Below are 11,570 nucleotides of genomic sequence, written 5' to 3'. Positions count from 1 at the left end.
AGACAGCAGTCTCTGAAATATAGTATTTTCTCTCTATATTTTGGCGTTTTTATGGCCTCCTTTTATTAGATGGAATTCTGTTGTAACAGAACATTTTTACCAGTCATATATATACTTATACAAATAAAAATTCATTTCTTAAAAATATGTGCATCGGTATAACCCAGGCTTTAACTCTAATGAATGTCCGGTAGAAAGGCTCAATTTTTATTTGTAACACAAAGTAACTATAAGCAGTGACCTACTCAAACGAATCTGAAAGCAATTGGCGGCTTTCTCTTTGCTAAAAAAGTTTTAAAGTTGCATGAGAAACGCATTTCTGCAATCATGCCGATGGTTATGTTCTAAGGTGGCCATCTCTTCCTCACATTCGTAATAGAAGTATATGGCTAATGCTCTGATTCCAAATGAGGATTGCGAAGAAATAACTTTCAGAGAGAGAGAGAGAGAGAGATGAGCCGATCAATGCATAAATAAATCAGTCAACTGGCAGGGAACAACTGAGAGGATCATTAGATATATATCTTAAACGAGTTTTTTAGGACTAAATGACACTCATTTAAACAGAATTAAACAAGCCAGCAACTATACACCTACCTCGTTCATTGCAGATCATTCTGGGGCGTTAGCTAAAATGCAAACTAGGCTAATAAACCCCCATAGATACAAAAATATACTTCTTATTTCCCAAATGGAACAAAATGAATACATTAAAGTGGAGTAAAATGAATTAACTCTGACCCAAATAAAACCGTTAAACTGTCATTTTCCTCTCCCAAATCAGGTTCAAGTATGTACCCCCTGTGATCTCCCTATGTCCAACTAACCACACCATTTTTAATAAGTCAAATACGTCTTAGAGAATCCATTTTTCTATATGGTGACATTAAACCCATCTGAAATAAAGAGACCACAATTATTACATCACTTTACCCATGAAAGTCAATCAAAAGGAATGTGTACCGCACCACACTTCTCTTTCTCCCACATATTTTATCACTGCAAAGGTTAACTTTTTCAAAGTTCTGTCTTACGTTACCTTATTCGATGGGTCTGCAACGCTTCTCAACACCTCTCAACACCTCTTCCAGGTGTGTTCCGCATCCTGTCACAAGTAATCAATGAGTGTCCTCTCTTATTTTTAATACCCATCATCAAAGCCATATATCGTATGCTACGAACACACATGCAGACACGCCTAGCAACCACGGGTGCCGCATGTCCAAAGCATGTGATTTCTGAGGCGTCACCGACCTCAAATTGCATTGGGCATCCTTCCTGGCTGTTTCTCATTTCAGCATTCTTTGAGGAATCCAGCACTTGTCTCTAAGCGACCTGTCTCTAACCGGAAAGAGCTGAGATTAACAATTCACTACCGCACCCTTTTTAAGATATACAACAATGTAAATTATTAGATAGATAGAGAAGAAAATCATACAAAATAAGTTTAAACTGAAGCAACTTTCAGAGAGAGAGAGACAGAGACAGAGAGAAGGGAGGGGGAGGGCAGTTGCAGGAAGGAATAAGAGGGGGGTGGAGGTGGAGGGAAAGGGTAGGCGGAGTTTTTTTATACTATGGTGTTCGTATCCATTTCTGGCTAATTGAGTTTTTGCCTGTTGCTACAGGGACAAGTGTCTTTATTCTGTAATTCACTTTTGCAAACTCTCGTACTGATACGAGTGTTCGTTAAAGAGTCATTGCCCAAAAACGTGCTTGCACTGTCTGTGAAATCCATAGTAGTTTTTACATAATTTGCTGTAGCTGTGTACATACGAATATGAAGTATTCTCGATTATTGAAGGGACATAGAGATTTGGACAGTTTTCTTTTTGTCCAGTCCAGACTCAAGGACTGTCCTTCCTGACTGAAACAGTTCTTGACGCAAAGTAGACTGCCCTTGTGGGACAGCACTGATAGAAGTCAAAATAAGAATGAAGACCTACCTATGGCACCAATGGCTATGAACTTATTGATGCACCTTATTCATTGCTCGTGTGTTGAAGACCGTCATCTAGATTACAGTATTATCTTTTGACCAAGAACACCCAAGATGTGAACAAACCATCATAGTGCATGCAAGCTGTTCCTTCCTTCCGTAATGTAACTGGGCTCCTATCAAGTAGCCTGGGTTGAGATATGGTGGCCTAATGGTTGATGGGATTCCAGACCAACCCAACCAGCACCTAAGCAACTAAATCAGAAATCTAATGCTGATCTCAGACAGAAAAATTGACATTATAAGAGAGATATATGGGTTCCCTAGACCTACTGTTAATAAAATCATAAAGTTGTTGTTATTATCGTGATTCCCTAATTTTACAACCGGCTATATATAGGTTGATGCTTGTGAGCAAAGAAATGTTTGCAGATCCTCCCAATTCCCTTCTTCGGCCTTTAGTGGCATTCATTCTTGCACACAAAAACCAGTACCAGATTGAGCAGCGCCAAACTCCAACTGGACCATTAACCAGCATCTCGCATTCACTTTCGTGCTCCTCACGTAATATACATCGCTTCCACTCTTCCTAACAACAAATCCCCTTCCTTCTCTCTATCAGTCAACATTCGTAACATCTCACTCAGAGTCCTTGTGGTTCGTTCTGCCAACCCATTCACACTCGGCATCCATGGAATGATGATGAAGACCCTAGTTCCGTTCTCAGGCGTCTTCTTTCTGCCCGGCCCTTCCTCTCATTCTTTCTTTCTTTCTTTCTTTCTTTCTTTCTTTCTTCTTTCTTTCTTTCTTCTTCTTCTCCTCCCTGCTACTTCTCCTGTGCATAGACTCTTTTTGCACCAACCAGTCACGTTCCTTCCGTTCTGACCACACAACCAGACCACCTCCATCACACTTGACCGCACTCCTCCTCCAGCATCACCACACTTCCCACCCTCTCAATTCTTGCAGCACAGACGTAGAATAGAATATACGATTTAGGTCGAAGGCCAATAGCTGGGATCCAAGAGATCATTCAGCACTGAAAGGAAATTTGTAAGCAAAAGATTCTAAAGGTGTAACATGAGGAAAACCTCAAAGCAGTTGCACTATGAAACAATTAATTATCAGTATGCAATCTGTGGAAAACAGAGAATGTTTGAAATATTTATTTTTTTAGAATTTCTGTAGAATCTGTTGTGTAACATCGTAGGGGCAAGATCATTATTCAGGTTCTGAGAATATTATTCAGCTGACATACGACTTCCCTTATTCTTTGAGATATATTTCGACCGTGACGCGATTCTCAATATTTTCGCTAGACACACAACAAGACTATGTAACATTTGACATATACAGCAGTAAGCGTTTTACATCTATTAATGCATAGGTATCAGGAGCTCTACATTTGTTGTCATGTTAAATTAATCTTTTCTAGTACGTCTGTCGGCAGCCGTAAGATATGCTCTGATTTTCCTTGGTCTCATGTGATTTGTTTCCTTCAGACGAGGAAGAGGAGGAGGTGGAGGTCTTGTTCAAACTAAGCGATCAATAATTCTCTGCATTTCGATCCTAATTAATATTAATGCTTGACCACATAATCTTCAACATTATTTCTTTTTCATTGGCCTGTAGTTACAAAAGAATGGAAGTTAGAGTTGTGAGAGAGAAAACCTTCATGTGTGAACTAGTTTAGGAGAGAGAAATGGAATCGTTTAGATCTAAACACGTTTAACGAAAGAAACATTTTGAAATAGAAAAAAATGGAATTTGGGACGGCAGAAACCAAGACCTGAAGCCATAACGTAGTGAATATAAAATAGAGTAACACTCACTTACCCTCTGGGCCTTCTTGTCATCCACATACTTACAGAAGACTCCTAAAACGTTTCATAACTTTCACCCTTACATATGGTGCAGTCTCTGGGACTCAGTTATCCCCAGGTGCAGTGAGTGACGACCTGGCCCTTGCAGCTTCTGCAGCCCTCTCTCTGTCTGTCTCTCTCTCACTCTCTCTCTTTCTCTATCTCTCTCTCTTTGTTTATAGTACAAAGTTGTTCGCAGGTGTCTGGGTAAGGAGTATCTTTCAATCGAAGAGTTTTCTGTTTTATTTAGGCAATTATCTGTTCAATCAACTGATTCTAAATTAGAATGTGGTCTTTATGTTAGCATAACATCAAGGGATAAATATTGTCTTGTTACGGAAATCTTACTATATATTTTGAAAGGAATTTCGTATCAATAATCAGCTCTGACATTTAACAAGGTTGTATCTATTTGGCCTAAAATGGAAAATATTTCCACCTATCCTTTATACCTCCTTGCGATACAGAATCAGTATAATTTTCATGACGCTTGCAAAAACGTGTAGGAAGCACATGCAGTGTCTAAATAGGTCTGCAACAATCCACAAATTTCATGATAATTGCAGAAGACAGACCAATAAATGGCTGATATATTTAACACTGAAATTTAGCAATATCTGTCAACACCGTATTTGACATTTTATTGTTGAATGGACATACACATTACAGATAGAATTTACCAGAAAACTTCCAATCATTCATTCAGATAGAATTTAACATCTATAGCTCATAAAACCATATTAAAATACGCAAATATTATCATTATATTTGATTCTATCATCAGACTATCGTATTAAGTAGGGCGACCACGTGGCCACTGCCTAGTTCTTTTTCCAGAGAGGGAATTCGATGCAGTTTTGCTCAAAATAGAGGAGGAGCTGCTGACGCCATCTATTGGATGGACGACAGCATTTGGATACGTGGGGGAGTAACGGTCTCAGATATTTGTTATAATTCTTCATTTCTGGTAAACTAAAGACTCAAATCCATTGAAATAACTAGAGGTCCATTTTATTGAAATGACATTCCCTTACAAGCGAGTACCTTAACTTGATAGATTGTAAATAAGAAGTTAATCATCTCAAGTGACGATCAGTTTCACCCATTACAAAAATCGCTTCGTCCACCTTAGCGCCAACAAAAAAGTAGGTATTCGTGTATTGTCACCGAGCAGTATAAAAAGATTCTTTTGGTTATTTAAAGATAAAGAGACAAAAGTTAATTATTTATAATTTTAACTTTAAATTATAAATAAAGTGGTATATTTTTATGGTTTTTATTCGTCTAAAACCTGAAAAGTTGGCAATTCTGACTGCAACGTGTCCAAGAAATGTCAAATCTAAGGATTTCTTGTTATCAGGAAGAAATAGACAACGATGATCAGCGCCATTTGAAAGCACAAAAGACAACCTTTCATTACTTATTATTTCAGCTTATTCAATAACATTCAGAGTGGAACATCGACGGCGAATTCCTTCTTTGAGAATCATCGAGTAGGTTGGCAATGTCAACTGCACCGTCTCCAGGGAGGGGCAATAATTCGGTTCTTTAAATGGTTTTTCGTTGCCGAATGTTTTTGCTCGAAGCAGAGAATGATATTATGTTCTAGTTCAGTGAGATATGTCATAAAACAAAACGAAGGGTTGCATAAATGAGTCTATTGCAATAATAAATATAAATATCATTGAAACGAAACTTATGAAATATAACATTTTAAAAAACTAATAAATGATAATAATAATAATAATAATAATAATAATAATAATAATAATAATAATAATAATAATAATAATAATAATAATAATAATAATAATAATAATAATAATAATAATAAAGGCAAAGTAACAAGGACTGAAGGGATAGAGCTACAGGATGGGGATGGCATCAAAACATTGATGGGACAGATACAAATACCTGTGAATCATAGAAGGAGAGGACATAAAACACCAAGGGATGAAGGACACGACCAGGAAATAAATTATGCAGAGACCTAAGGCGCCGGAAGTATGATGAAAACTATAAACACATGGGCAGTGCCAGTAATCTGATACAGCGCAGGAATGAGTAGTGTAGTTGACGAAGGCAGAACTCCGCAGCATAGACCAGAAAATTAGGAAACACATGATAATACACAAAGTGCCACAACCAAGAGCATTTACGGACAGACTATACATAATACGGAAGGAAGGATGGAGATGACTACTAAGCAATGATGACTGCGTCAACATCGAGAACAGAGCGCTGGGGCAATATCTGAAAATCAGTGAAGACGATTGGCTAAGGAGTGCACGGGAAGAAGGACTGATAAGAATAGACGAAGATCCAGATATATACAGAGACATGAGAATGACAAACAGAACAGAGGACTGACACAACAAACCAATGCGCGTGTTAGAAGTCCTAGACGGACTTTATCTCTCTCTCTCTTTACCAACCCCTCTCTCTCTCCTCTCTCTCTCTCTCTCTCTCTCTCTCTCTACCAACCAACCGACCTCTGTGTAACTCGCATATCACAATCATCTGAGGTAGCCAAATCAGACTCGTGAATTACAAAAATACATTTATTTAAGAATAAAAGGATTAACTAAATAAATCAAATTCTCAAAAAACAAAATCGTTAACTGAATAAGTCAAAATCCAAAATCCAAATAATGCACCATTGTTATTCAAACAGGAAACACAACAAACCCTGGGGATCGGACCAAACCAGTCCACCCCTTTCTCTGCAATAATTAGACATCAGTCATAAGATATATAATAAAAAAAGTCATAGTCTCCCCACACCTTTACCAGGGAACTATCATTTAAGTTCCCATTGAATTGCCAGACCTGCCAGAAACGTCTGTTAGAAAAAAAATAAAAGGAAAGAAACCTCACATAAGTGAACTGCAAACAAAACAAAATGACATGAATCAAAAAGTCATATGGAAAAGGACATCTCTGAAGCAGAGGTTTAGAATACAAAAAGACAAAGCCACACTCGGGCTTAAAAGTACACTTACGCATTTCAGCTGTGAGCATTAACACTTAAACAAAATAATACAGGCTATATACAGCCATTCCCAAAACAAGGCGCTTCTCCGACTTGGGTGCTTCTCCGATTTCGTTATCTAACCTTCCCATTTATGTAGGGGAACAGGTCGTACGTACACAAGCACGAACTTTTTCACAAGACACTCCCCTTGATATGGCGTCACTGGTTCATCACAAGTTCATTGCACTGGAACAGATGTGTGACGTCATAGACAGCTCATTATCACGCCCATAAGAATCTACCTAAAACCAGATCCTTGCATCCGCTCATGCACGGACACAAACCGTGGCCTGTCTTTGCTTAGACAGCAACCTTCCCACATCGCACCAACCCAAGTAATGTGTCAACATCTTAAGACCCCACTTGTTTCCATGGGAGTCAAAATGATGATATCTATCGTTTCAAAGAATGTCACTGCTCATCATATCCGTCCGACTGACACACTACTGAATAAACATTTTATCACCTCAAAATATGCATATACTACCAAACGCATTATACTAATAATACTCATTTCACACGGACAGTACACGAGGCAGACCAAAGAACTGGCCAGCGATGAAACATGGCAACAGCTACAGAGGGGAGAGCTTAACATGGCAGAGAGAGAGAGAGAGAGAGAGAGAGAGAGAAAGAGAAAGTCTTCAATCTCCCATAGCCAAAATAGAATTTTACTGATTTTTATTTTAATTACCTTGAAGGTTTATACTCAAATGCTTTAGTGTTCTGTCTTCCAAAGTATCTTCATAATGGATGGTAATATGTTAGTAGCCACAAATAAAATAAACCTCCCAAATAACTTTTCAAAAGACAGTAACAGAACAGAGGAGGAAGGATATAGGGGACGACAGACTCACAGATATATTTCCCTTCTTGGAAGGGTCGGGGGTTGGTGTGAATAAAAAAAGAAGAAAAAAAAAAAAAAACACTACAGGACACTTGTCATTTCCGTTTCCAGACCCTGGCATTGACGAAAGCCCCACAGATTTAGCAACGCATTTTGTGCAAAAATACTGCAAGATTGAATATAAAGTAATAGAATAAAAGTCATTTACTTAATATACATCTTTCTGAACTTTCTACAGATTACTTGAAATAGAAAACTACCTTTAATTCATCTGCGTAATAGCATAATATAGATTGGCAGTTTCGACCATCCAGATATACCAACAAAATGAAATTTAACACCGTATTTTGGACAGGAATACTACAATTCTGAGCGTAATAAAATGTTATTAAGGTTTATTTATAACATATTCAGGTTTCTGACCTAACTGGAGTTTACTCGAAATAATAAACTACCTTTGGTTCGTCCACTTTGAAAGCTGCACAGGTTGGCAATTCCGACAACCCTTCTGTCTCTGTTCGTAGACGTTAAGGTCTAGCCATGTCTTACCCTGAACAAATACATGCAGAAAATACGTACAGTTCACATGACTTTTTTGGAGGGTTGGTGGTGGTGGGGGATTCCTACAAAAATAAACATATCAGTAGGAGGACTAACGTATAAATACGTACACAAAATCCAACATGATTAACAAACCATATTATTGATGTTTGAGATATAATCCTAAAATTCATCATAAACAGATTAAATACAGATTTTTCCTCAACTCATTTATTGAAATTGATGAATAATTAATGATGAATTTTTTTTATACCAGAACATCACAAAAGTTTTGGAAAATGGATAAAGTAGGAGGGACTTTTGCGTTCATAAAAGCATGAATAGTCACAGGGCCCTTGAAGACAGTCTGCGATGACAGAAACACATGTTGGAATAACATATCTTATTTTAGCCAAATTACACCAAAATAATAAAATAAAACATTTTCAATTTGGAAATAACTATAACTGAACAATAATTTTATTCTGGGAGAATTCATTGATATTACTGGCGGGATACTTAATTTTCATTCCCCATAATTACTGAAAAAATGCCCTTCATTAATTTGACCTTATGTAGAGGATTAAGGCAAAAAGGATTTGACTGTTGGAGCGTTATGCTATAAATCGGCAATATTCTGCAACTTCGAATGCAATGTATATTCGACACTGACGAGCCAATAAGCTGCGAAAGCAAGTTTAATTCTGCTTTCACACAATTCCTCAGGCTATAGAATTGCTTTTAACGTATCTTGGTCTTATTGCAGCATTGCCTGATTGCAAGGAAATTGCGATATATTGCAATTTCGTCTGCATATTAAGGAAAAGTTGGTTTGTCCGACGAAAAATCCTTAGTCTGTATCCATGCCACTCTTGCGAATTTTGCCTGGATTGCAATATTGCCGTATTGCAAGGGCATTGTAATAAATAGGATAAATAGGAATTTCTGTCGCGTATTCGTGATTAGAATGTCAGCATAATGCATTTTATCACGTTTGAAGCAAAGGTTCCATTACCAGGAGAAAAAGTCCCAATGTCTTGCAAGCATTGTGATGTCGAATCCACATTTCTCATTTGAATCCAAGTAGACAGACTCCTTTTAATCAGTTCGAAGCTTCCAAAGTTGGGTATGAACTCCCAAAATCCAATACAATACATTATGCAATTTCTAGTAAATTTTTTGTTCCTTTTCACAAAATCGTAATAAGGTTCTAGATCTGATACTTTCAGAGATTTATGTTTTCTTGCAATATTGTAGTATTGGAAACCTATTTTGATAAAAGCGAATCATGCATGCATGCATGCAACCTACTTAAGGCCCAATAGACTTCCTTCTATCCAGTTTCAAAGTAAAGCTGTTTTGCTCCCCAAAAAAATATCCAGGAACTATTCCAGCCATGTTGAGGGATTTTTCCTTGTTTTCAACATTGTTGTATTGCAAACAAATGGTAAAATATTGGAACTTTGCCAGCATTCATTATTAGTAATAACCATAATTTTATCGTTTGGAATTAATGACTATTTCGCTCCCTGTACAGTTCCTGAGGCTATATAGAACATTGCCTCTTTGACGAACATTAAGGTTCTTGCAACATGACCGTATTGCCCCTACTATTACTATACTGCATACTGCACCTCCATCCAGAACACTGCAGTTAGTGTCGATATGTATTGTCTTTTATAACAGCCTTCTGCGAAAGTCTTTCTGAAATCAAAATGATTCCATGACCTGTTCATGACTCTCTTTTGTAATTCAATGATTCTGGTCTAAATATTTTGTCTGATAAGTCTTGACTTAGTTTCATTTAAATGAAACGAAACTGTAATGGTCATGTGATTATAGAAAGTTATCATGTGTTCAAAGGTTGAATGACGCTTCAGTTTGATTCAGTTTGCTCTTCCTAAGCAGCGACAACCGGAATATTCCACTAATTATGTTATGAAATAGGATCAAAATGATCAGTTAATAAAATCATACTTCAATCAATAATGTCTTCAATTCTACGTATTCTCTAAGGCGGCCACTTGGTCACAATATGTTCCTTTCTTTATCCACAGAACAAATTAGAAGATTTTTGAGACTATAAGCAAGTCGCGAACCCCATCTATTGGCCTCTTAAGAAAATCAGAGCAAATGAACAGTGCATCTTTAAAGATGGGCGTGAAAGCTAGCTAGATTATTATTATGACAAACTCTTCTTCACTATATAAGGTCATATTTGTGTTGAGATAACTGAATACCGAACCAGTTGGGATAGAAAATTCATAAACAGGAAAATTGACACCAAATTTGGCGAAATTGACGTGGAACTTCATAGACGACATGAAGATCCAGACATTCCAATATAACAAGATTTAGCACCGTATTTTAGACCGAAATAATGCAGTTCTGGGCACAAAATAAAGAATTAAAAAGCTATTTAATTAAACACTATGTTTCTGACTTTACTACAGACTACTTAAAATAGCAAACTACCTTTAATTTATCTGCTTTAAAAGTTGAATATAGGTTGGCAGTTTCGACAGTCAAGGCGTACCAACATAGTGAAATGCAACACCACATTTTGGACAGGAATACAGCAGTTCCGAGTATAAAATAATCGATTCAAAAGTTATTTATTCAAATTCAGGTTTCTGAACTGGCTACAGACTACGTGAAATAACAGTCTTTAATTCATCTGCTCTAAAAGCTATACAATAGATTTGCAGTTCCGACAGACCTTCTGTTACCATTCGTTGACATGAAGTTCCTGGTATGTTTTACCCTGACCAAATGCATGCAGGAGAGAATACATACTTTTAACCATTTTATTTTTCAGGATATTGTTCAGAAATAAACATAATCCTTATTATTATAAAATAACGAACTATATTATAATGTTTCAAGATATATTATTAACATTCAACATAAACAGATCGAATGCAGATGTTTCCTCAGTTTCCTCAGCTCACTGTAGAAATCGATGCGCAAAAGAATCGTCATTTTACGATACCAAATTACCTAGAAATGACTGGGAAATGCTTAAGATAGGAAGGACTATCATTGAACAAGAAATTCCTTGTCTTAAGTTAAAACTTATTTCTAATAATTCATGCAGGATAGGCTCATTTTTCAGCTGTAAAGATCGCTTGCAGTCCTTCATGAGATCTAGTGTTGTATATAAATTTACATGCCCTAGATGTCCGGGCTCCTATATCGGATCTACTCGTAGACTATTGCAAGTGAGATATTGCAGCCACATGGGTTTCAGTATTCGTACAAGCCAGAGACTTAACCAGAGTTTCCTAACATTAAAAATCATTCTGCTATATGCAAAATAGAGTCTTGAAACAGCACTTCTCTATTATTGGA

Source organism: Macrobrachium nipponense, chromosome 17 (genome assembly GCF_015104395.2).
Source record: "Macrobrachium nipponense isolate FS-2020 chromosome 17, ASM1510439v2, whole genome shotgun sequence".
In the NCBI taxonomy this organism is placed as follows: Eukaryota; Metazoa; Arthropoda; class Malacostraca; order Decapoda; family Palaemonidae; genus Macrobrachium; species Macrobrachium nipponense.
The sequence above is the reverse complement of the archived record's forward strand: the minus strand, read 5'-3'. Positions refer to the sequence as shown.